The sequence below is a fragment of the Amblyomma mixtum genome, chromosome 8 (genome assembly GCF_055824585.1).
Source record: "Amblyomma mixtum isolate Tamu chromosome 8, ASM5582458v1, whole genome shotgun sequence".
Lineage (NCBI taxonomy): Eukaryota > Metazoa > Arthropoda > Arachnida > Ixodida > Ixodidae > Amblyomma > Amblyomma mixtum.
In genome coordinates, this window is record NC_143019.1 from 110,074,405 (window position 1) to 110,097,877 (window position 23,473).

At 46.5% G+C, this 23,473-nt stretch overlaps 1 long non-coding RNA gene across 1 annotated transcript in view; it reads right to left on the reverse strand.

Annotated features, from left to right (window-relative positions):
* Positions 1-16,221: 16,221 nt before the first annotated feature.
* LOC149333892 (uncharacterized) overlaps positions 16,222-23,473 on the reverse strand; it is a 58,719-nt gene continuing 51,467 nt past the window's right edge. Inside the window, exon 4 of the long non-coding RNA XR_016285340.1 lies at positions 16,222-16,334. This is a non-coding gene — a long non-coding RNA (uncharacterized LOC149333892). The remainder of the gene's footprint in view (positions 16,335-23,473) is intronic.

Sequence of the window (23,473 nt, forward strand, 5' to 3'; positions counted from 1 at the left end):
CCCCAACACCAGAGAGGTGTGGCGCGTGCGAAACCGTTGCAACTCGGCATCAGCTCATTGAGCAGCAGCATAGCCGTGAAGTCGATGATTGGCCGTCCATTGTCCGTCGCATTGGCTTCAGCTCGAGAAAGAGCGTCGGCAACTATGTTGGACTTCCCGCTGACGTGACGAATGTAATAACAACTGGTATGGCGCAAGAAACGGGGACACAGAAGGCACACAAAACACAGGACTGACGCCAACTCAGACTTGAGTATCTTGCAGACGCGCCTGACGTGCCCCCAAGATGGCTGCAGAACACCGAATAATAACTGAACTGAAGCAGTAGTCGACCACTCGAGACTGGCACGTTGAGACGGCAATCAGGTTGAGACACGTAATGGCAGGTTCGGTGCGGAAGCTTCGAAAGAGGAAAGGGCCCATTGTAGGAGAAATATGGTCAAGTAAAACTCTAGTTTGGGCGAGTTGGTTCATGATGAAATAAAAACTGGTATGGCGCATTAAACGGCGACACAGAAGGCACACAAAACACAGGACTGACGCCAACTCAATAGTTCCCTTGGAGGTTCAGTCATTATTCGGTGTTCTGCAGCCATCTTGGGGGCACGTCAGGCGCGTCTGCAAGATACTCAAGTCTGAGTTGGCGTCAGTCCTGTGTTTTGTGTGCCTTCTGTGTCCCCGTTTCTTGCGCCATACCAGTTTTTATTTCATCATAAACCAACTCGCCCAAACTAGAGTTTTACGTGACGAATGTCACAAGCAAATTCAGAAATGTGGGCGAGCTGCCTGATTTTGCGAGGAGCGTAGGAGGTACTGCTGGATGCCAGCGCGGACGTTGGAGGTGTGTGGTCACTGAGGATATGAAAGGTGCGTGCCTAGTGAAAATGTCGGAAGTGCTTCACGGATGAATATATTGCTAGCAGCTCTCGGCCGAAGTTGCTGTAGCGGCGTTCAGGGGCGCAAGCTTCTTGGAAAAGAAGGAAATTGGCTGCCAAACACCAGCGATGCACTGTTGCAAGACCGCGCCGATAGCAGTGGCCGATGCGTCAACCATGACGGACGTGGGTGAGTCACATTTAGGACCAACTGTACTCTGTTTCATACATCAGGTGCAACGCTGTCAAAGCTAGCGCTCTTTTTTGCGCAGTCTGCATCTGTGACAGAAAATAGTGCGTTGCTTGTGGTGAGCGAATATTAACAAATGCTTTACCGACAGGCTTCGTGGATAATACATTTGTCATCAGCGTAACAAAAAACGATGTTATTACGAGCGAATTGTCGAGATCTGTGATTTTGTATTTTTCGTTTGTCGTCTTTTTCCATTTCACGTTTTCGCGGTCCCCGCTGGCCGCCGTGTTCACTCTTTCCGTCCGCCTCCCTTTCACATTTCAGAAAATGGCGTCCACCTGAGTGGCCGCGGCCAGCTCTCCTGTACGCACTTTCCCGAAGGATCCTGCACGCCAAGCAAGTAATTACGAATGTGTTCTGCCGCACCAGGATCCCTTTTCCGGAGAGGTCTGTTCGGGAAGTACTGAATGCTGTGAGCGAGGACACCGGAGTATCTCCCCGTAGCGTTGCCAAAATCAAGGCGGAGCGCCTGTGCGGGCCTGTGGTGTCTCCGAAGAAAAGTCCTCACGACGTGAAGATTTCAAGCTCGCGAATAGTCAAGAATGACAGCTTCACAGTCCATGTCATCCATCTTGAAGTGCAGAGTATGTACGCGAAGAGGGAAGTCCCAACACTGGGCAGTGTGCTAAAGGCTGGCAGTGAGGACGACGACCTGCCGAACTTCAAGAAAACGACATTGTAGAGGTTGATGAAGGACATCGGATTCACATTTAGTAAAAGAAAACGGAATCTCTCACTGATCGAGCGAAGTGACATCATTGCCTGGCGTCGCAGGTACCTGCGGGCGATCAAGGAATTCCGAGGACAGGGCAGGTACGGGTCGTTCCTTGCTTATTTTCTTACGCAGCACGTTTAGACTGGCTTCGCATAGATCTTGATGTTAGCTTTGCAACCTCGTAGTCGGAACAGTGAGTGTTGCTTCAGGATAACACATTTAAAAGAAATCGTCTTAACCACGTTGCTGTTGCCGACCTTTTGCGTAGTGGTGATGTTTCACGACCAGTTTTGCGGTACGTTTCGGTGGGGCACGTGTCTGCATGGGTCAGATTAAATCGCTAAATCCCAATTGGTGCGCCAAGCAAAAACCGCAAAACTGCCAAAAATGTAGCACTGCAATGGGTAGTGCCATATCGTCGTCACAGTAGGAACGAATGGACACCCACTGTACAGTGCCAGTTGCTCCGGTGGTGCGAGTTACTGGCGCTGCTGCTGCGAACGTTGGCAATTTTTGTTCGCAGTCGCCTCGAGTGAAGAGATTTCAAACGTTGCCGAATTAGTCAAGTACCCCATGCAAACATACAGTGAATATAAACTGGCTACCAAATGCCGCCTGGGCGTGAAATATAAGCCCGAACAAGGTAGCAATTAAGCTGAGATAATTCTTTTTCCCGAGTGTGTTTAAGCGGCTGTTTGTGAGACAGGGGTCAGCAGTCCGTTTGTTGCAGTGCATTGCCTACTTACATGCTGCAGCGTGTTTGTTTACTTACAAGCATTGACTCGTGTACCCGGTTGTTTTGCATTTACAGGTGCATCGTCTACCTGGATAAAACCTGGGTCAACGCAGGGCACACAAAAGAATACGTCTGGCAGGACAAGACTGTGAAGTCATCTCAGGATGCCTTCCTGAAAGGTTTAACAACGGGATTGGTTGCGCCTTCGTGCAAATGGGGTTGTTTGATCCTTTTATATGGTGGGAGCAGTGCAACAGGATTCGTGGAAGACACTGCTGACTTCTTCAGAGCGAAAAAGGGAAACCACGCTGACTCCCACTTTGAGTTGGATGGCAACAACTTTGAGAAGTGGTTCACCGACAAGTTTTCCAAACATTCCAGCCAATAGCATTGCTGTCATGGACTATGCTCCATATCATAGCGTGGCGCTTGAAAAAGCACCACTGGCTGTTTCCAGAATAAACCATTTCACGCAAACACTGCGGCGTCAGCATTCTTTATTGTCTTGTCTCATTTATTGTTTGCTCTTTCGAAATATTTTTACCTAGCGTTGTACAACTTTTTCTGCATTCTTACTTGACGCTCCCACAGCTTGAAACTCTTTTTACCTGGCTGCATGAAAATTCTGCCTGAGCAGCTTCTGCTCTTCTAGGAGAGCAGGGAAATCGAGCCAAGCTGACTTGCCTCTGTATTGCCTTCATATACATTTGTGCACGACAACAAACCTAACTCTTGAGGCAGTACTATTTTCTCTCACTGTGTGAGTCAACACTATGTTCTAAATTTAATACTTAACACGGGAAACAGGCCATATCGAGGTGGTGGGTGTAAGAATAATTTGACCCGAAAGTTGCAGAAGGCCACTTGTTAATCGGGCCACAGCGGAGCACTCACCACTGTGCTAATTATTTAAGCCCGACGAATGAACGTCATCTTTCGCATAAACCTCTCGCTTGCATCTAAAAAGTACAGTCACAATGCTGCAGAATCGGAAAGAAAACCGCTACCGGTAACCGAAAGCCGGTGCGAGCTCACATTAACGCGGTATGCATCAAATGAACAGATGCATGTAGTTCATTTCAGAACACGCCATAATATTCAAGCGATTCTGAACAAAAGGAGTTTTCTCATTCAAGTCACGCGAAATTCAACTTGCGATGAAAAAAAAAATGTGCGAAAAAGAAAAGTTTCACCATCCGAGATTGGAACCCACGCACCCCCACTGGCTGCCGGCTCTACGGAGGGAGCGACGCGTTAGGCCACACGGCCATAAAGCAGCGCGAAGTGATACACCCCTCTTTATTTCACAGCGTTGCACATGATGTATGAAACGGAGTATAGGAGCGTCGCGCCGGCAATCGCTGCTTTGATGCCGCTGAATGCGCGGTCAGCGGCATCCGGTCCAAGCAACGAGAGCTGTCAGCTTGCTGTGGCCGGAGAGGAGGTCGTGGAGAGGCTGCAGTATTGCAGCGCAGCGAAGAATGAAGCGCCCAAGAAATTCGCGCAGTTGTCGGGTGGTGCTGGGCCGAGGAAACTGACTGATGGCGGTCACACTGGCCGGTAACGGGCGAATGCCATGGGTGTTGACACGATGGCCGAGAAAGTCCAACTCTGCAACGCCGAACTCGCTTTTCCTTCCGTTGACCACAAGACCAAAGCGGCTGAGTCTTGCCAGCACTTGACGCAGGTAGAGCTTGTGGGCCTCTGCCGTAGGGCTGAAGACGAGAATTTTGTCAAGATAGGCAAAACAGCACGTCAAGCCGCGTAGGACTTGGTCAACGAAACGCTGAAAAGTCTGGGCCGCATTGTGAACACTGAAAGGCATCCTCAGATATTCAAACTCGCCAAAAGGTGAAATAATGGCGGTCTTCCGGATGTCCGACGGCTCCACAGGAATCTGGTGATATGCCTTCAAAAGATCGACTTTGCTGAAGATTGTGCAGGCATGTAGAGACGATGTAAAATCTTGGATGAGGGGATTCGGGTGGCATGGATAGCGGTCAGAGAGTGCGGCCTTGCTGAGAGCCCCGTAATCGCCCCACGGCCGCCAGTCGCCGGTCTTTCTGGGAACCATGTGGAGCGGCGAAGCCCAAGCACTGGAGGAGGAACGGATGAAGCCAAATTCTAATATATGCTCAAATTCCTTTTTAGCGACAGCGAGGCGATCCGGTGTGAGGCGACCAGCGCGGGCAAACGCGGAAGGCCCAGTCGTCACAATATGATGAGTCACGTTGTGAGCGACCGGCGCTTGAAGGGACGGGGGTCGGAAGACATCTGGACACTCGGCAAGTATACTGGACCAAGGGTCTGAAACGGTGCTGTGCGCCTGGAGGAGCCGGAGTGGTGGAACGCGGCAAGAGACGCCATGGACGACTAGCCTCGTTTGAAAATCCAGGATGCGGGTTTGCCGCATGACAACTAGGAGCCTGTAGTGCCATAGAAAGTCGGTGCCGATGATTGGCAAGCGCACGTTCGTGATGGTATCATCATCATCATCCTCATCAGCCTGACTACACCCACTGCAGGGCAAAGGCCTCTCCCATGTCTCTCCAACTAACCCTGTCTTTGTCAGTTGCGGCCACGGTATGCCCGCTAACTTCTTAATTTCATCCGCCCACCTAACCTTCTGCCGTCCCCTGCTACGTTTGCCATCGCTTGGAATCCACTCCGTTACCCTTAACGACCAGCGATTATCCTGCCTTCGCATTACATACCCTGCCCAAGCCCATTTCTTCCTCTTGATATCAACTAAGATGTCATTAACCCGCGTTTGTTCCCTCACCCACTCCGCCCTCTTCCGATCTCTTAACGTTACACTTATCGTTTTCCTTTCCATAGCTCGCTGCTTTGTTCTGAACCCTCTTTGTTAGCCTCCACGTTTCTGGCCCATAGGAGAGTACCGGTAAGATACAGCTGCTGCATAGTTGTCTCTTCAGGGATATTGGTAAGCTACCATTCACGATCTGAGAGAACCTGCCACATGCGCTCCACCCCATTGTTATTCTAGTTATTTCCCTCTCATGATCCGGATCTGCGGTCACTACCTGTCCTAAGTAGACATATTCTCTTACTATTTCCAGCACCTCGCTACTAATTGCGAACTGCTGTTCCCTTGCTAGGCCGTTGAACATTACTTTGGTTTTCTGCATGTTAATTTTTGCCCCACCGTTCTGCTCTGCGTGACTAACTGATTGATCATGCTGTGGAGTTATTGACCTAAGTGGCTCAGCAGGGCAATGTCATCAGCGAATTGCAGATTCCTCAGGTATTCTTCATTAAATCTTATCCGCAACTGTTCCCATCCAGTCCCCAGAATACCTCCTGTAAGCAGGCAGTGAAGAGCATTGGCGAGAGCGTGTCTCCCTTCTAACACCTTACCGTATTGGAATTTTATTGCTCACTTTATGAGAACTATAGTAGCTGTGCACTCCTTATAAATATCTTCCAATATTTTCACTTAACACTCTTCCACACCCTGATTCCGCACTGCCTGCCTGACAGCTGAGGTTTTCACTGCGTGAAATGCTTCCTCGTAATCAATGAAGTCTATATATAGGGGTTGGTTATATTCTGCGCATTTCTCTATCACTTGAATGATAGTGTGGATGTGGTCTATTGTCGAGTATCATTTACGAAAGCCTGCCTCACCATTTGGTTGACTGAAGCGCAAGGTTGTCCTGACTCTATTAGCGATTACCTTAGTAAATACCTTGTATGCAACCGATATTAAGCTGATCAGTCTGTAATTCTTCAAGTCCTTGACGTCTCCTTTCTTAGAAATTAAGATAATGTTAGCGTTCTTCCAAGCTTCTGGTACTCTTTAGGTCACAAAGCATTGCGTGTACAGGGTGGCTAGTTTTTGTAGCACAATCTCTCCTCCATCCTTCAACAAATCTGCTGTTACCTGATCCCCACCAGCAGCTTTCTCTTTTTGCATTGCTCCTAAGACTTTCGTTACTTCCTCCTTCGTTACTGGCGGGATGTCCCATTGCTGTGCTCGACTGCCACACTCAGTAACTTGATGATTACATTCGCTACTGTATAGATTTGTGTAGAACTCTTCGGCTAATTTAACTATCTTATCCATATTGCTGATGACATTGCCCTCTTTGTCTTTTAGCGCCTACATGTGGTTTTTACCTACGCCCAGTTTTCTCCTCACTGATTTTAGGCTACCTCCGTTCCTTAGAGCATGCTCGATTTTCTCCATGTTAAACTTTCTTATGTCAGCTACCTTGCGCGTATTTATTAACTTCGATAGCTCTGCTAGTTCTATCCTGTCTGTGGAGTCAGACGTCCTCATGCTTTGGCGTTTCTTAATCAGATCTTTAGACTCCTGAGATAGCTTGCTGGTATCGTGTCGAACCATCCTACCACCTACTTCGGCGGCGCACTCTGTAACGATAGCTGTGAGATTATAATTGATTGTTTCAACACTACGGTCGTCTTCTTCAGTTCAAGCGGAAAACCTGTTCTGCAGCGACATTCTGAATTCCTCTACCTTCCCTCTTAATGCTAACTCCTTAATAGCCTTTCGCTTCACCAGTTTCCTCCGTTTCGTCTTCAAATGTAAGCTAATACGGGACCTTACCATTCTGTGGTCGCTAAAAGGGACCTTAGCGAGGACCTCCACATCCTCTACGATGCCAGGGTGAGCACACAGTATGAAGTCTATTTCATTTTTAGTCTCACCATTGCGGGTCTTCCATGTCCACTTCCAGTTTGCTTGTTTGCGGAAGAAGGTATTCAAAATCCGTAAATTATTTCTACCTGCGAACTCTACTAATAACTCTCCCCTACTGTTCCTAGAACCTATGCCGTAGTCACCTACCACCTGGTCTCCTGCCTGCTTTTTACCTACCTTCGCATTAAATTCGCCGATCAGTACAATGTACTGTGATTTTACTTTGGTCATTGCCGATTCCACACCCTCATAGGAGCTTTCAGCTATCTGGTCATTATGGCTTGATGTAGGCGAGTGGGCCTGCACCACCTTCAACTTGTACCTCTTATTACGCCTAATTACGATAGCTGCCACTCTCTCGTTAATACTGTAAAACTCCTCGATGTTGCCAGATATATCCTGATTTATGAGGAATCCCACTCCTAGTTATCGCCTATCTGCTAATCCACGATAGCACAGTAGATGCCCGCTCTTTCGTACTGTATACGCCTCATCTGTCCTCCTAACTTCACTAAGCCTTATGACATCTCTTTTAATACCGGCTAATTCTTCGAACAGCACTGCTAAGCTAGCCTCACTTGATAACATTATTGCGTTAAACGTTACCAGGTTCAGTTTCCAATGGCGGGCTGTCCGGAGCCAGAGATTCTTAGCACACCTCCGCTCCTTCACAGATCTGATCGCCGCCTTGGTGAGTTGCTCCGCAGCCGCTGGGGACTGAGGGCCTTGGGTTAATCGGTTTGTTCATAGAAGGTTGTGGCCATGTACTGCACCAGGGTGGCCAAATCCTGTCCCGGTGAGGAAGTGCATGGTCGGTTCTGGTCACCGAAATCAGGCCGCACTCCAGGCCTGGTTATGCAATTCCATCGACACGCTGAGTTTTTTTTTTTCCAGTGGAGAATTGCGCGGCATCGGGATTCGAACCCCGGTCCTCTTGCTCTGAGGCGGATGCTCTACCTCTAAGCCATCGATGCAATCTTCGCGATGAAAATTACCCAGCGAAAGGTACGGCGGAGTCCGAGGTCAAGAGTTACCGACTGCTGGCCGTATGTCTGTATGGCGGATCCGTTGACTGCGGTCAGAGGAGGAGAGTCGAAAGCCGCTCAGCCAACGTAGGCGGAACACAGATCTCCGCACCAGTGTCGATGAGATAGCGGACTTTGGTTACACGGTCAGTGACGTGGAAAAGACCACTGGATCGCGGGCCGAGAACATCGGTCGCCTTCAGTGTTCGGCCGGACCGTTTCCAGCGAAGGAGCAGGGCTGGCGGCAGTGGCGTATGCGAGAGCCGTAGCGGCGGTGGAACCAGCAAAGGGTGGTCGAGGGGGGAGAGCGATTGCCGGAAGCACTGGTACTGGTATGGCGGGGTGGAGACGACAAATGCGGCCGACGAGCACGAAGGGCTGCAACTTCAGCTGTAAGCTGCGCCACCTGCCGGGCTAGCTCTTCATGAGTAGCAGTGAGACGGGTATAGCATTCGTCAGGAGCTGGGCTCGATAGCTGAGGGGCTGGAGGGCAATGAAGTGTTGCATCGGAGGGAAAGCCGACGTCAATCAGCTTATCCGCCAGCGTAGCCAGGGATTCCAGGGTCTGAGTCGAAGACACGCTCAGGATCATGCGCACCTGCGGAGGCAGGCGCTGCAGGAACAGTTCCCGCAGGAGCGCACTGTCGTGTGAAGCAGCCAAGTCTCCAGCCAGGCGGTCTTGCGACGCAACAGCTCGGTAGGTTTACGATCTCCGAGCTCTTCTGAGGTAAGGAGCTGCTGCAGGCGACACGGCTCCGTTTCAGTAGTTCTCTGGATGAGCATCGCTTTCAGATGATCGTAAGGGCGATTGGCAGGCGGAGAGCGCAGGACATCGCGAACAACCGCAGCCCACAAATGACATGGTCGAACATGGTCACCTGTGACGTGATGCGGTGCCGGCTGAACAAGGCCTCGATGGTTAGGAACCAAAGTTCGGAGTCTGATGACCAGAAGTCGGGGAGCTTGAGGGCGGAGACCACGGACTCAGGTGGCAGTGTGAGAGGCGACAGAGACGGTACAGGAGTGGAGGGATTGATGGCCAGGGCTTACACGATGGAACGTACGCGGGGTCTCGAGCTCCGGGCAGTGGTAGGCCTGGCGAAGCGGCTGATGCAAACGCAGGACAGGAGCAGAGAACGAAGACGCGAAGTCCGGTGTGACCAGATTTGCGGAGACGAATCGTAGACACCAGTAGTCGTCGGGTCTCCACAAATATAGTCGGCTGGACGCGCTCAGAAAGCGGGAACGGAAAAGCGTGCCGCCGGCCTTGCAGTTAAGCAGCCACATAATCCAGTCTGCGCGTGTTTGGCAGGCGTACACTGTAAACAAAAATAAACCAAAAATTGAGTATAAAGGGTGGAGACCACCCTTTTTACTCCATTTGTTAAAACATTTACTCCGTGAGTGTGGAGTAAAAAGGTGTACTGACCTCCATTTTTCTCCCATGAGGGAATAATGGAGTAAAAATGAGGATTTACCGGCATTTACTCCAGTCTAGAAAGGGAGTTAATTATGCAATATACGCCACCGGCGCCGACATGGAGTAAAAAAAACACCATTTTGTGCAATCCGCCCCGCCACCTAGCGTCTCGTCTGCTTCTGGTCAGTCGTCCGATAATGGCTGTGAGTGAAGACCGCTTGGTTACCATCGTCGCTGGATCTCTGCTCACTGCGCCTGCGCCTGCCGCGGTACAAGACCGCTCCCGTTTCCGCCGCTGTCACTGCTGTAAGAATGAGCCTGAATGAGGATAAATAAATATGGCGCCATTTTTGGCTCCATTTTTGTTGGTAGTAAGAAGTTTACTCCCTTATACTTCAAAATAACTGCGTTATATAAAGGAGTAAATAAAAAACACCATACATATGGAGTAAAAAAAACCTCCTTTTTGGTGTGCGTTAGAGGACACGCCATTTACTCCCTCTTGGGTGTTTTTTTGCGTACAGTGTACTGAGGCTGTCGTCGTCTTCTGAGGCCGGACCGCGTATTCGCCAACTGCAGCCTGTACAGCCTCAAGGCTTGAAAGCACGGTAAATCGATCACGGTGACTGAAGATTGTCACAATGCCTTACCTAAAAGGGATAATTAATCCCTAAATAATGCTTAAAAGTCTATACCAACGTATTGTTACTGACCATGTAATATTTATTTTGAAGTCAATAATGATATTCCAGCGCTCTGAATAATGTTTAAAAAGCTTGGCAGAAAATGTTTTGAAAATCTTAAACGGCGTTATATGGCACTAAGCATCACGATTGGCGACCTAAAAGGGAAAGGAAACGAAATAAATTTAAAAAAGCAATAAAATTACAGTACAGAGAGCGGAGTCGAACGGCCGACCTTCCATACGCAACAGGTGCCTCTAATCCACTGCGCCATAGCGCCGATGTCAAGCCGTCGTTCTGAATGAATATTTATAACCATCCTTAATGTGGCTGCTACCTGCCGGTGGGGGGCGCTGTCATCGCTGGCTGTACCGGCTGCAATTGGCGAACAGGCGGCCGGACCACGATGGCACGCTATAGTACCATGAGATGTAGCGAATAAGGATTGTTATCAGCACCTTATGCTGTCGATGGCCCCAAAAGAGCCAGTGCTTTATATTACTGCCGAAAGTTGGTGCCGGACAAACCAGCACAGCTAATCTGACAAGACGGTCTCCATCAAGACAAAACGGCAAGAGCACTACTTAAAGAAATTATAGTTTTATGCTCAGAGTTTTCCACAGCGATAACACAAGACGGCGCAATATAGTTCTAGGAGGCACACTTTGGGCACTTCAACCTTAGTAGCTCCTGCAGCTGACAGTGCGTCCGTTGTTAGTTATCACGTTCGGTGCTACTGTAGGCTGACACGGGATAATAAAACGTATTTATTCAAACTGGATCGATGTTGATAATAAGGCAGAAAAAAATAGTTCTGCGACGGCCCAAGCTTTTGCGCTCAGCGTAGTTAGATAAAAAAGACTCATATGATGCGTTACGGTGTCAAGAAACTCAGTGAGGTCTAGTTCATCCAAGTAGCTGGTGCATTAGAAGGCGCAAACGGTGCCGATGTTTGACTGCACTGCTACCGCAGATTGCTGCCGCAACCCTGTGCTTTGATATAAATCAAAGGTCGCAATCCTAACAATATGGAACAAGCATTACCCTGGTGGATTTCAATTTTCAGTGTCTCGCAGCTAGGACACAAGAATATCATTGTGGTTAAAAGGGACGCAGTGCTGAGCATTCGTGTAGGCAGCTCAAGTAGTTGACGGTGGAACTCATGCCCTTGCATGTGTTATGTATGCTACAGATTTGTTCACCGTGATCCGTACAGAGGCACAACGCTTAGTATTTGTGCCAACACATGTACTAAACCCTGATTTGTACAAGCAGCTGGCCCAGAAATTGTGTAACCGATGCCCATGCTCGTACTCATTATCGCCGCAGGCTGTCGCCAGCTTCATAGTATATACTCGAGCTGAGAGACGCGAAAGAACACAAATATGACAAGGATTGCGTCGACGTCCAAGTGTTTTGTTTTGAGCATGTTTCGTGCATAGTGCACCATACGACATATTGCGATACTATGAGTATAAAACGCGCCTTCATCGAAGCTGCTGGTGCATATTACTGCGCTCCGCTCTTCTTTGTGGTATTAGTTCTTATGCAGCTGCCTCCCTACTATCCACCGTAACTTACCTAACGGAGACTCACGCCTTCAAAACCGGGCGGTACAGTCATTGATTCAGCAGATGATTGACTTGATTTATGGAGTGCTTAGGGAACAGGGTAGGCAAAAATTTTGAAAAAAATTGATTTTTTATTTTTTCCATATATGGAATTCCTATCCTTTCCTCCACGATTCCCAATGGGTCACTTGCGTATGCAGGAATTATTTACTCCGAAAGTTGACCTTTTCCGAAACCTAGGTGGTGACCGACCACCCCTCTTTTCACACCTATGCGAGATCTGTACGTCTCCTAGGTTGAAAAAAAAAAACGAAAAAAAAACACCTGCTTTCTCCATGATCAGCAGAATACTTATTGCTCGTCTAGTAACAGCAATAAATACCTAGCGTTTCGTTTTTAGCCAAAACAATCCTCAGACGCTGCCGGTATCTCTCCCGAGGCACGTTGTTTTTTTTCTTTTTGGGCTTGCTTTCACAGTGAAAATCGGTTATTTATGCCTTGAGGCTACATTCTAAGCGTTCATGATATGATGTAGACTAAAATGCTATTTCAAAAACGTCGCTTTCACGGGAATCAGCATAAGTGCGTTCCTCATTACACCAAGTCCCCGACACGCATTCCGACGCTGGACTCAGCGGCCGCCGCTTGCGCGTCTTCTTCAAAGCTGTCGCTCTCGGCAGCACACATGGATGACCTAAACACAAGTTTTTGTGACCGTGGGTATGCTATGACTCACACTGACATGTTGACGTGTGCTATCGTTGAAAGCTGTGCGCGTAAAGTGTGCGGTGAGCAGCTGCTCGAAAGCGCAGCACGAAGACATGGCGTTGATTGCACTTACTTTCTCAACTGCGTAAGGTGCTCTTCTTTACACCAATTTCAGACGTCAAAAAAGACAACGTCGGGCCTATATGAAGTCAACGGGAGGATTGTGTATGCCTTACGATGCATAGAAAAAGGTGCAGCTGCTGGGAGCGAAGACTGTACTTAGCATACAGGGCTGCACAGCTGGTTACAAAAGAGGCCCGAAAAGCAATGCAGCAAACCGAAAAGAGAAAGATTGACTCTGGAGGTGACTACGAGGCTGGTGGTTTTTGATCTGATACATCCGTATGCATTTATAGCATGCAGGGTTGGAATAAAGCGCTTTTATTTACTTCAAAGGTACTTATCTCGAAATGTCGATTTTCGCAACGTTTGCCCGTTTTTCTCTGAAACTGCATAAGCAGGAAACATCTTTTTTTCCCAACATTATTGCAGCGTAGGGGGCAATCTACTGAACCAGAATAATAAAAATTAGTTCAGGGATTTTTTTTCACAAGCTATTCATTAGCCATTTTGGCCTAAAAATGAGTAGGTTCACTAAAACAAGAACAAAAAACCCTCTTCTTATTACAAAAAACTTCTGGTTCAGTAAAGAGAACCTGGGAAGCTAATTTCAATGATACCAATATGATTGCTCTAACCTTAACAGATACTGACAAAATAGGTCACAAACATAGGATAAAATACATGGGAGGTATAGGGCCTACCCTGTCCCCTTAACGTCCCGGAGCGACTCAAGCTATGGGGAACGCCGTAGTGAAGATGTCCGGAAATGTCGGCCACCTGGGGTTCATCAACGCGCACTGACATCGTACAGTACACGCGCCTCTACAATTCCGTCTCCATCGAAAATCAGTAAATGAGTTTCATGCTTACCGTTTGTCGTGCCGCGTCCACAAAGCAGCGCATTCTTCTGTCAGACACCGTACTATAATCGCATTTGTCTAAGCAGCTGTTCTCTTCGATGGCGCAGCCGCTGCTTTAATTTACTATCACAGGTTTGCGCTGAGCAGCAGAGCGCAGCTGTTCTGAATTCAAACCTACATAACCGTAGAAGCACGGCACTGGCTTGGCTTCGACGGTTGACAATTTTCTTCTCAGCATTTGATCTACAAAGGAAACAAGACGCTGATTTGTGGTAATTCGAGATGTCCTAAATGTGCTTACGTTCAAGCGGCTGGGGCACTTAACGGCGCAACCGGTGCACATTGCGTTGCTTCTTGTCACCCAAGTTATGAGCCAAACAACCAATCGCAGCCTACACCACCAGAGAACTGCGCCGAACCAGCACCTGACTCTAACAGCTTTTTCAAATCTCTGTTTTCTTCTCGGTGTGTTCCATACCCTGGCCCCAAGATGCCCATTTCGCTTTGACGAAGCAGACTACAGACGCACCAATAATCAAAGCAGTTGCTGCAGTGGAATGCGCGGTTGAATCCCATGCTCCTTCGTATAGCTCTGCTACACGCTGCAGAAGGCATCTGAGCTTATCCACACTCAGACCGACGGCATTTATCAAGCACGTTCCAAGAATAGCTTCAGCGACTGGAAATTTCCATATATACGTGTGCTGTTCTCAGAACGCCCGAGGGAGCATTGTGGCGGCAAGAGGAGCACATATAACGCATTGATTCCAGCAGCTGCTGCACTAACAGCGCGAAATATGTCCCCGTTCGCATTAGTTGCAGCGCAGATTGGCTCCTCACAAGTGACTGCAGCTGATCTGAACCGGAGCACATACCATCCCAGCAGTACAGAGCAAGCTCTCTTTCGAAAGATGAGTTTTGGACTGAGAATGTACTGAACTGCCGACAACGAGACGCCGTGTGGTACATACGCCAATAGAAGGAAGCATTAATTCAGCAGATGGTAGTATCGACTGCGCAAGCGGCGCTCTTGCTCGCGTTAATGCTGTCACATATACGCGCATATCGACGCAGCGCAAAATATGTGAACTAAGACAGACGTCATCAACCAATCCCGCAAAGGTAGTATTTCGCTGAATGGTCCGTCTGCTCATCATGTTTCGCTCCAAGGATACAAGAAGGAGCGCTGTTGTGGCGCGAGGTGGTCTAAAGAACCTTTTGTGACAAAAATGATCGAAGCAGCACGAAGAATGCAATGCTTCTGGGGACGAGAGTATTCTGCCTGGCGTTTTCCGTATCATAAAAGAAAGAATGAGCTTCGGGATTCTCAGGGAGTCCTAGAGCGGCATCTATTCTTCCAATAAACTGGCGATGCTGTGTGCGCAAACAACATGTAAAGCGATGTAAGTTCAGGCCTTGGTATGCTACTGATTGCTACATGATGTATAATTTCGATGCGCATGCTCAAAGTGCATTCTATTTTCTTCCTTTAAACATGTTCTTTGCTTTTTTATAAAATCAGTTGTAAGTTGGCGCTCGTCCCGTAACTTGTCTTGTGTGTGTGTGTTTCGCGCAACTGCCATGTCTGAAGTATTCAACGAACTAGCCCGACAACACGTTCTACTTAATCAGTATGAATAGCGCCCATGAAAGCGATTATAATAAATGACCCAGTGCCATTGTTGGAAAGTTGCCGAAAGGTTGATTTGTTACTTATTAAGACATAAATTTGATATATTGCGCTTATATATAGTCTATTCTCATTTGTAACAAAATTCTAGTTACTAGCGACTTCAAATACTTCTGAGAAAAACGCTCGTATGAACGAGGCATTAAGCTTGATCGGAATGGAAAAAGCTAAGAACAGTAAAACAAATTATCCTTGGGTGATAACGTTGCTTTGCGCGTTGAAAACAAAATAGGAAACAGTTCTTTTCATTTAATTCTGTTCACCGTTCCAGCAGCTAATGCACTAAGTGTGTGGATGTTTCTCATACTTGTAGACTTAATTCCCCAAAGCATTTTTTTTTTCCGAGTCCGAGTCACGGGTGAAGACTACGAGATATGAAACTGCTCCTGGCCTTAAGAACTTTAGCAGTAGAAATTAGTGTCCCTTTATCAGTGAACAATTATCGCTCTTCCAGCGGTTGCTACCGGCAAGTTCGAACGCAAGAACACCGCCCGAAACATGCTAAGTGCTTAGCGCAGTGTAAAGCAGCAAACTTTATGTCGTCCTTAAAAACACCGTTTCTTAGGTGCTTCCATCTTTTCGCGCGGTACTCGAGAAAAAGGACGTCTCTTTGGTGAGAAATATTTATTTTTCATTCCTTGCTCTTCCAGAGCAGAATGCAACAAGTGCTGTTTCTGCCAGTCTCTGGAGAGAGCTACAAATGTTGGACAACGTCTTCATACCTGACTTATACAAACAGAGCGGCTATACATCTCCTTATGTGGTGGAATACTTTTCGCTCTTTATTGCGCAGGAACGTTATTAACCGCTCTATTTCTGAGTTTCTCCCATGTTGCTTTGTGTGCTTTCTCTAAAATATCGCAGATGGGTTTTTCGTACTTATAGGCTTCATAGACTCGGTCATAGCATTTCGATAAGATGGAGAACTTGCAGCATCTTGGAGGAGATTGGGTTGCTTTTTCTGTTACCCATAAAGTGCAGCCTCGATTTTCTGTAAGCAAAACGGTCCGCACGTTAAGAAAAGAATAATATAAGCCTTGTGTAAAATGATGGAAAGCTGACGACACATCTCAAGAAACAGACCTTATTGATTCATGTGAAATGTGCAATATGTGTTCTTCCCAATACCTCACTTTTCATTAAAAAAGAGAACGTGAGTAGAAAGAAGTGCCATGTGCGCTCCTGTATGCTACCGGACTTACAGTATCTGCGTGAGAGTTGAACACTGCCTTCAACACACGCAAATGAGAAACCTTGGTTAGACGCCCGGGCAGTGCGACTTTCGCGCACTCTCTTGTACCACATGCTTAGTGCCATATTTGTCGTAATGCTAGTGGGTTTGCTGCGGGGACCTTCAAATAAAATTAAAAGCTACTAACCTCCAAATGGACGGATATAAAAACCAATCTACACTCGAACGTGGTCTCTTGTGGAGGGCGCTGTGGAAATATAACTAAACCCTTAAAAACAGATTTAGGATATCAAGTATCCTATTTAGCGTTATTTATAGCCTGTTTCGAAGGAGCACAAACAAAATTTTTCTACTTTCGACAGTAGGGATTAAGCGGCAGCTAAAGTGAACGCGAGGAAGATGTTCACTAAGCCTTATCGATACCTTTCTGTCGTCATTCACTGCTGAATGTGTAGGCTAGCTAAGACCGTTCTATATGAAACGAGTCCACTTACAGCCGCTTGGTTTAAACAACGAAATCTAAAGTACGCAGCGAGAGTAGAACTCAAATTGGGTGTATCTCGCACCAAAAAGACTCGAGAAATATTATATGCAAAATAAGCCATGGCACAACTGAAAAATAACCAGCACATTAGAGTTTTAGGTAGGCTGTGTTAAAAGCAACCTTCAAACATTTCTTGCGGTTTGTTTCTCCTTTCAAAAAATAGAAACACATGAATGTTTAATATTTTAGTAGACATCTTTAAGTCCCCAGGGTTGTGTATTGCCTAGTACAATGACAATCCCTGCAACAAATTATTACATGTGCAAAGTCGATGCCAACGCAAACTACTTTTATCGGTGTATCATTCAATACTAGATGTGAAATTGGCTTGTGATGTTAATATATTTTAAAGACATATAGAGAGTATCTAGTCGCGCAGAGATTATGTAAGGACGAAATGTACTGTAGAACTGTACAACAGGCGTACCGTAATCTACGGTGGCTCGGAGATACTGATAGCCTTCACACGAGCCCTGAGGGCATCCCTGATCAGCAACATTTTGTACCTCTAGCTTTTCTTCACGATCGAGAGTGCGCCCGGATTTCTTTGCCGCCTTTTATGTCTAGTTAGCCCCGGTGCCGAGGTAGAGGGGATGTTGCCAGCACGTGTTATACAAAATATTGAGACATTGCCCCCTCCTGGACGCCACCCTCACCGCCAACGGCGTACAACACACGGAATAACAATTTAGAGGTCGTTACTGGTTGCAATGGCAGATGGCCGCACAGGATCGGGGTTTTAGGGCTCGCGTACATTACATAAAAATAGCAACTGGCGCGCTACTGTCAAGGACAATTTACATGTGTCGCGAAGGCGGAGCTCGAAAGCTGTCTAGAAACAAACGCCACCAACATCAGTAAGACTGAAGTGCCAAAATGTAGTGCGCGGGTATTTGGTTACATATCTGTAAATTAAATCTGTTTGACACAAAATTTTAACTAATCGTTTAAAAGTGTTGAACTGTGTGCATTCGGTTGGGAAGTAGATAGCTATTTAATAAAATATGTACGTTCGCGTTCCCTCATAGTGCCGTCCACCAGATCTATGCCACCCACTTTGACTGCTCTGCTGCTTGCTTGCCGCTAGGTAGCCGTGGGTTACCGCAGGCCTTGGCCGGCTATCTCGTGACTTTGTTGCGTGCGGTTGCTCGCCTTTTAACCGCGTTGAATTCAAGCGCTTGGTTACTTTTTGTCCTTGGGCTATGTCCTCGTCGGCTACAAGGCCAGTTGACATAAGTAGTGAAGCTGTAGCTTGAATGCGGTCTAGAACCAAGCGCCCGCAATAACGGTGAGGCTGTGCAACTGAAGCGCCAAAATTGAGTGCGTAAAAAAATCCAAATAAGAAAAAAATAATTGGTTACACATTTAATATTTAAAAGCAATGAAAACATTTTTATTGCTCGTTGAAAAATGTTTTAACGCTCTGCATTTCGGTGCAAACTACCACGCTTTTTTTTAAGTAATACGTATTTTCGTATTCCATCACAGTAGCGGTCAGCGGCTTATAGGCCATTCACACTGATTATTCTGATGTTTGGTTGCTGCTAGCTGCCGGCCTTCGCCGGCGTATCTTATTTCGTGACTTAGTTGCGTGCCCCTGCTCACCTTTTATGAGCATTGATTTGAACCGCTTTTTACTTTTTGTACGCGTGCTACGTTCTCGTCAGCCACGTGTGCGTGCTTGGATTTTTGCCATGTCAGTCACAATTCTAGTTTTATGCTTTTGACGCTGCTGCCTTCGGAAAGATTACGTGGTTCGAGACGAAGAGCGCACATCCCGGGAACTAATGCTACGTAGGAAATTGTGATGCTGTTTCCAATGGGGGCTTATATCAGCCGAAAATGTCTGGCCTCTATGTGCTCTAAAAATCTGCTCTAATTTCTTTGGGAAAGTGCAGCAAATTTTGAAGCACTCTTAAGCCATTTACGTACAGGAGGCAACTAGCTGATTCTGTGCTAGTGCGCAGTTTAAACTGATCTAGTTGTGTGTGTTATAGTTTTACCTAATAAAACAATTTGGTTAACAATTGGCATGGTTGCCTGCTTTTATTTCAGCTAAGCTCATTCGCACAATTCTGTCTCAACACATTGATCGAAAACTCGAGTGCTCAAGAACGGCTCTCAAACGAGTAGCTGTTACTATACAACAACTACCTCTAAGGGCATAAAGGCAAACAGCTGTGCCTGGTTGTATATTAACCCATTGGAACTTCAGCCGACACACGAGGTAATGGCCAGGGAAGAATACAAAACGAACGCAGACTACTAAAAATAGCATCGGCAGTCTGCACTCGTGCTGTTTTTTCGTTGTATTCGTTCACGGTGTTGCTCGGAATCTCGAGACGTTCGAGGATTTAGTTCTTGCGACAAAAGTCACGTGGCTGTGACATCACGTTTTTGTTTTTACTTCTGGTGTCATAAATTAGTTCTCCGTACACTTCGAAGAGGTCGCTGGCCTGCACCATAAGCCGCCATGTTTTGAACATATGCGCTTCTATCCAAGTAGCGCTACCACTCAACATCTTCCTTGCAGCTGTCGCCTAGCCTATCAAGTGCCACCAGGACTGCAGGTGTGCCCATCGGGCTCCAGGGTAAAAGTTACATTCCTTCCCTCCAAGCGATAGCTTCGCCCAAAAATTGATCGCGAAGACGCTGTTTACGCATGAGCTGTTCTGGTGGCAGCGCAGCACGCTGCACCAGGTCAACTGAAAACTTCGCCGCAGTTCATTGAGGTTAACCTAGTTCTTTTCCTGTGTTCTGGTTTCTCACCCGCGGCGCGTCGACAACAACACTGAAAACAATTCATGCTTAAATTAATGAAACAAAAGTTCTGATACAGGTGCACCCATTCGGCTACATTAACCTCTTGACCTCGGCGGTCATGTTTGGAAGCGGCACTTTCCTGCCATTTGCCAAGGCCCAGGTGCCGCTTGCTGTTTTCACATATTGGGGAGGAGGGATAACCGCAAACTTGACAGGACTGAAGATCGAGAAGAAACCTGATAATGGCGCAAATCTGCCGAGACACTGCAGGGAATGCGATGGCTGCTACCCACAGTTCAACAAAGCCACCATCATCGGAAGGGGCCGGTCGAGGCTCGAAAGGGAGATTTTAGAAGCGGCACAGATGCGCAAACTTGGGCTTGATATGTGTGTGAGTGAGCCTTCCGTGGCGCTTTTAGATAAAGAGACCCGGTTTCTGTTAAACCTGTGACGGGCATTTCTTTGTTTTTTTTGTTCGTTTCTTGTTCGTTTCGATGTATATCATTAACTATCTTGTGTGTTCCACGTGTCACTATCTTAGTTCCCGTACGCTATGCGCAGATGCAACCTTTGCTGCAACATGTCTTTTTTCAATAAACTTCAGTTGCTAGTTACCGCTCGTCCTGTCCTCTTCTCGATCTTCAGTCCTGTCAAGTTTGCGGTTATCCCTCCTCCCCAACATGTCTGACCAACTGGCCCAAAGCTTCCCCTTGTTGTTTTCACATACTTCTTGTCACACGCTGGAGAACGTTTAAGTAATGTACCCAAGGCTGGTAATTTTTCATTTGGAAAACAATTCAGGATTGTAAACAGAATAGTTAATGTTGCAGAATTATGTTCTTTGAAAAATAAGGCTGCGCGAGGAAGTACACCAGGTTCGGCACACGCGAATTCCTAAATTTATTGAGCCATCAAGATTACTTTCGGTACATAGAGGGTTCGACGTAAGCACAAGCAAGGTGTCAGATTTTTTCAATAGTAGAATATAATGCGTTTCTTAATTGGTAATAGAAAAATAAATCACAGAATATTTTGATAAATGATTATTAGAAGGAGGAGAATGCAGAAAATTAGAACCAAGACGCCCCCAAAAATTCACGCAAAATATATAGAACTCGAGTTTGTGTAAAAACCATAAAGAATAAACTTTCTTAGGAGTTTTGCTGGTAAACGCTTTATTTATGTGCGTTGCTTTATTATTTATTAATACCAGTGGTTTGTTGTATTTTTTCAGTTTTATAGCAAAAAAGTGTTTCAAGCATTATGCAGGGTTTCTAACTTTTCATTTCCTTGAAATAAAAAGTCTATGCTTAAACATTGAAGAAAACTAACATCCAAATGAAAGTGGTGGTGGGAAAGGAGAGTATTGTAGCTCTTTATATTTAATTACAATTTGTGAAATAAGCCTCTGCAATTATGCTGTGAAGTGCGGGTTTCTGAAGGTCACGGCAGTCGTTCGTAATTATTGTATTGAGTCGCTGGGAGCTAGATCCTACAAATAAAGCTTCCGCCACGCTTGCAACCGGCTTGTGGTTTTAATGGAAGAGGCGCCACAGTGGTTGAGACGAAAAGAGAAAGAGCTAAGTGAGAGTCGAATTGAATAATCGGAGTTGAAGTCCTACCACGGCTGAGTCACCCGAGGATAAAAGAGGTTCTGTGATCGAAATTCAATCATACTTGAAAGCGATAACGGCTGGGTGCAGGGCAAAAGCCGCAGCGTGACAGCAACAGGAGTTTACTTCTCTGATGTACTTAGGAATCATAAGCTCCTACATGACTATGTTGACTACAACTTGCACTCGTTCCTTACAGGATGTGGGACACCTGAACATTGGTCCCGTTAGACATGGGACACAAAAGTAAGTGCCTAGAAGCAATTGGGCTTGCAGCTGCATTGGAAACTGTGCCTGGCAGCGTTACAGTGGGAGATTTATCTTGTGCGGTTAGCCTAGTGTGCTGTCCGAGGAGCTTTTTTAAGTAAACAGTCGTGAGATAGGGCTAAGTGAGTAAATGAGACTAAAGGCGTGGAGATTATTAATATGTACTCCCAGCGATTATGCGCCACATTAACCATAGTTCCCCTACTGTTGGCCAGAATTGGCGGCGCCATTCTACAGCGCTAGTTATATTTGCCTAGCTTTGCCATGACTCATCCAGTGTGAAAACTGTTGTCAAACGTTGGTCAACCTTGTGATGTTCGTTAAAATGGCATGCCAGCATTCACTAATGGTACAACTGAGAGAGAAAATTTATTTTATTCTTACGAGCACCATTTTGGCAGTTCAGAATTTTTTGAAATCGTATAAACTGATTGGAGTGAGACCTGTGTAGGCCGATCTCATCTGAGTTTAACTACAATTGCCCTGTAATAGCTTGCCAAACTATATGTTTCACGTTCATCCTTGAGGTGAGAAAAAATTTCCTGGTGTGCGTTATAATAAACAAGGAGTATTACAGCTGCAGCGCTATGCGGCAAGTCCACTGCTACTACTATTACTCCCAATATTTCGCAAAACCCGCAAAACAAAAACATTTAAATCGAATTTGAGTCAAATGATGTTCGCCACTTGGAATGGCATTCGGACACAACCGAGTTCTGCGGTGCTTAAAAGTTTCGGAACTCATTCAGAAGCATTCCATACAAAATCGCTCGCTCTATGGCAATGCCGCTACTGCCGTCAAGATTTATTTTTATCCATTCGCTGATTTTCAGTTGTACAACAACGTGGCGACGACTTAGGTGGTCAGTAGACCATCGGTATATTCCGTCGTACAGAAATCAGTGTGTCACGCCATACCGACGATGGCAACATCCGTTCGAGCTGCCAGAGATATGTGCAATTCTTTCGTGATTGCTGGGCAATTAGAAGCGGCTGCAACTAAGCAGTAAGATGTATTCTAAAAGGTCCCGTGAATTTAGGAATTAACGAATGCGTGCAGGTGCAACCAAGTGTAGTAATTCTTGTAATTATGCGTGGCTTAGAACAGCCGCTAATAAACAAAATGTATTCTTTGCTTAAGGAGTGCACAGACAAAGCTTTTGTGCTATTTCTAGGCCCAATAGAACGCATATTTTGTAACGGAACTATATGCATTGGAAGCGTTTTTGCTTGCTCTGCTCGCGCTAGTATCTGAAAACCAGCCCAAAGGCGCTTCCATCTAAATAAATCAGATGAGTTTAATTTCAATCAAATTGTTAATAAAACAAATTTTTTCCTCCACTCTAGAGAATTCACTACCACACTGCGCTGCGCGCATCTGCGTAATAGAGATCCTTAACCAAACGTGCTTTAAGGGCGAGTGCATTCGCTGAACCGACTTCATGCGCAGTTTTAGCAAAGTCCAGAACCGAAGGAATGGCCTGATCATTTAGAATCCTACGCTGCGCACGTGCGAAGTATTAGAGATTTAACTTAGGGTAGACGTCTTAGTGTAGATGTATACCGGATTGCCAGGAGCATCCTACGGAGGCACAGTTGCAGAGTTTGATCCAGTACACGTCGGCAGCCGGTGTATATCTATCCGGTATACGTCTACGCTAATACGCCTTCGTAGGCAAATCTCTCTATTAAGCCGGCTTCACAATCGCACCCGGCCACTCTCTACGAGAATCCTACGCTAATCCCATTTC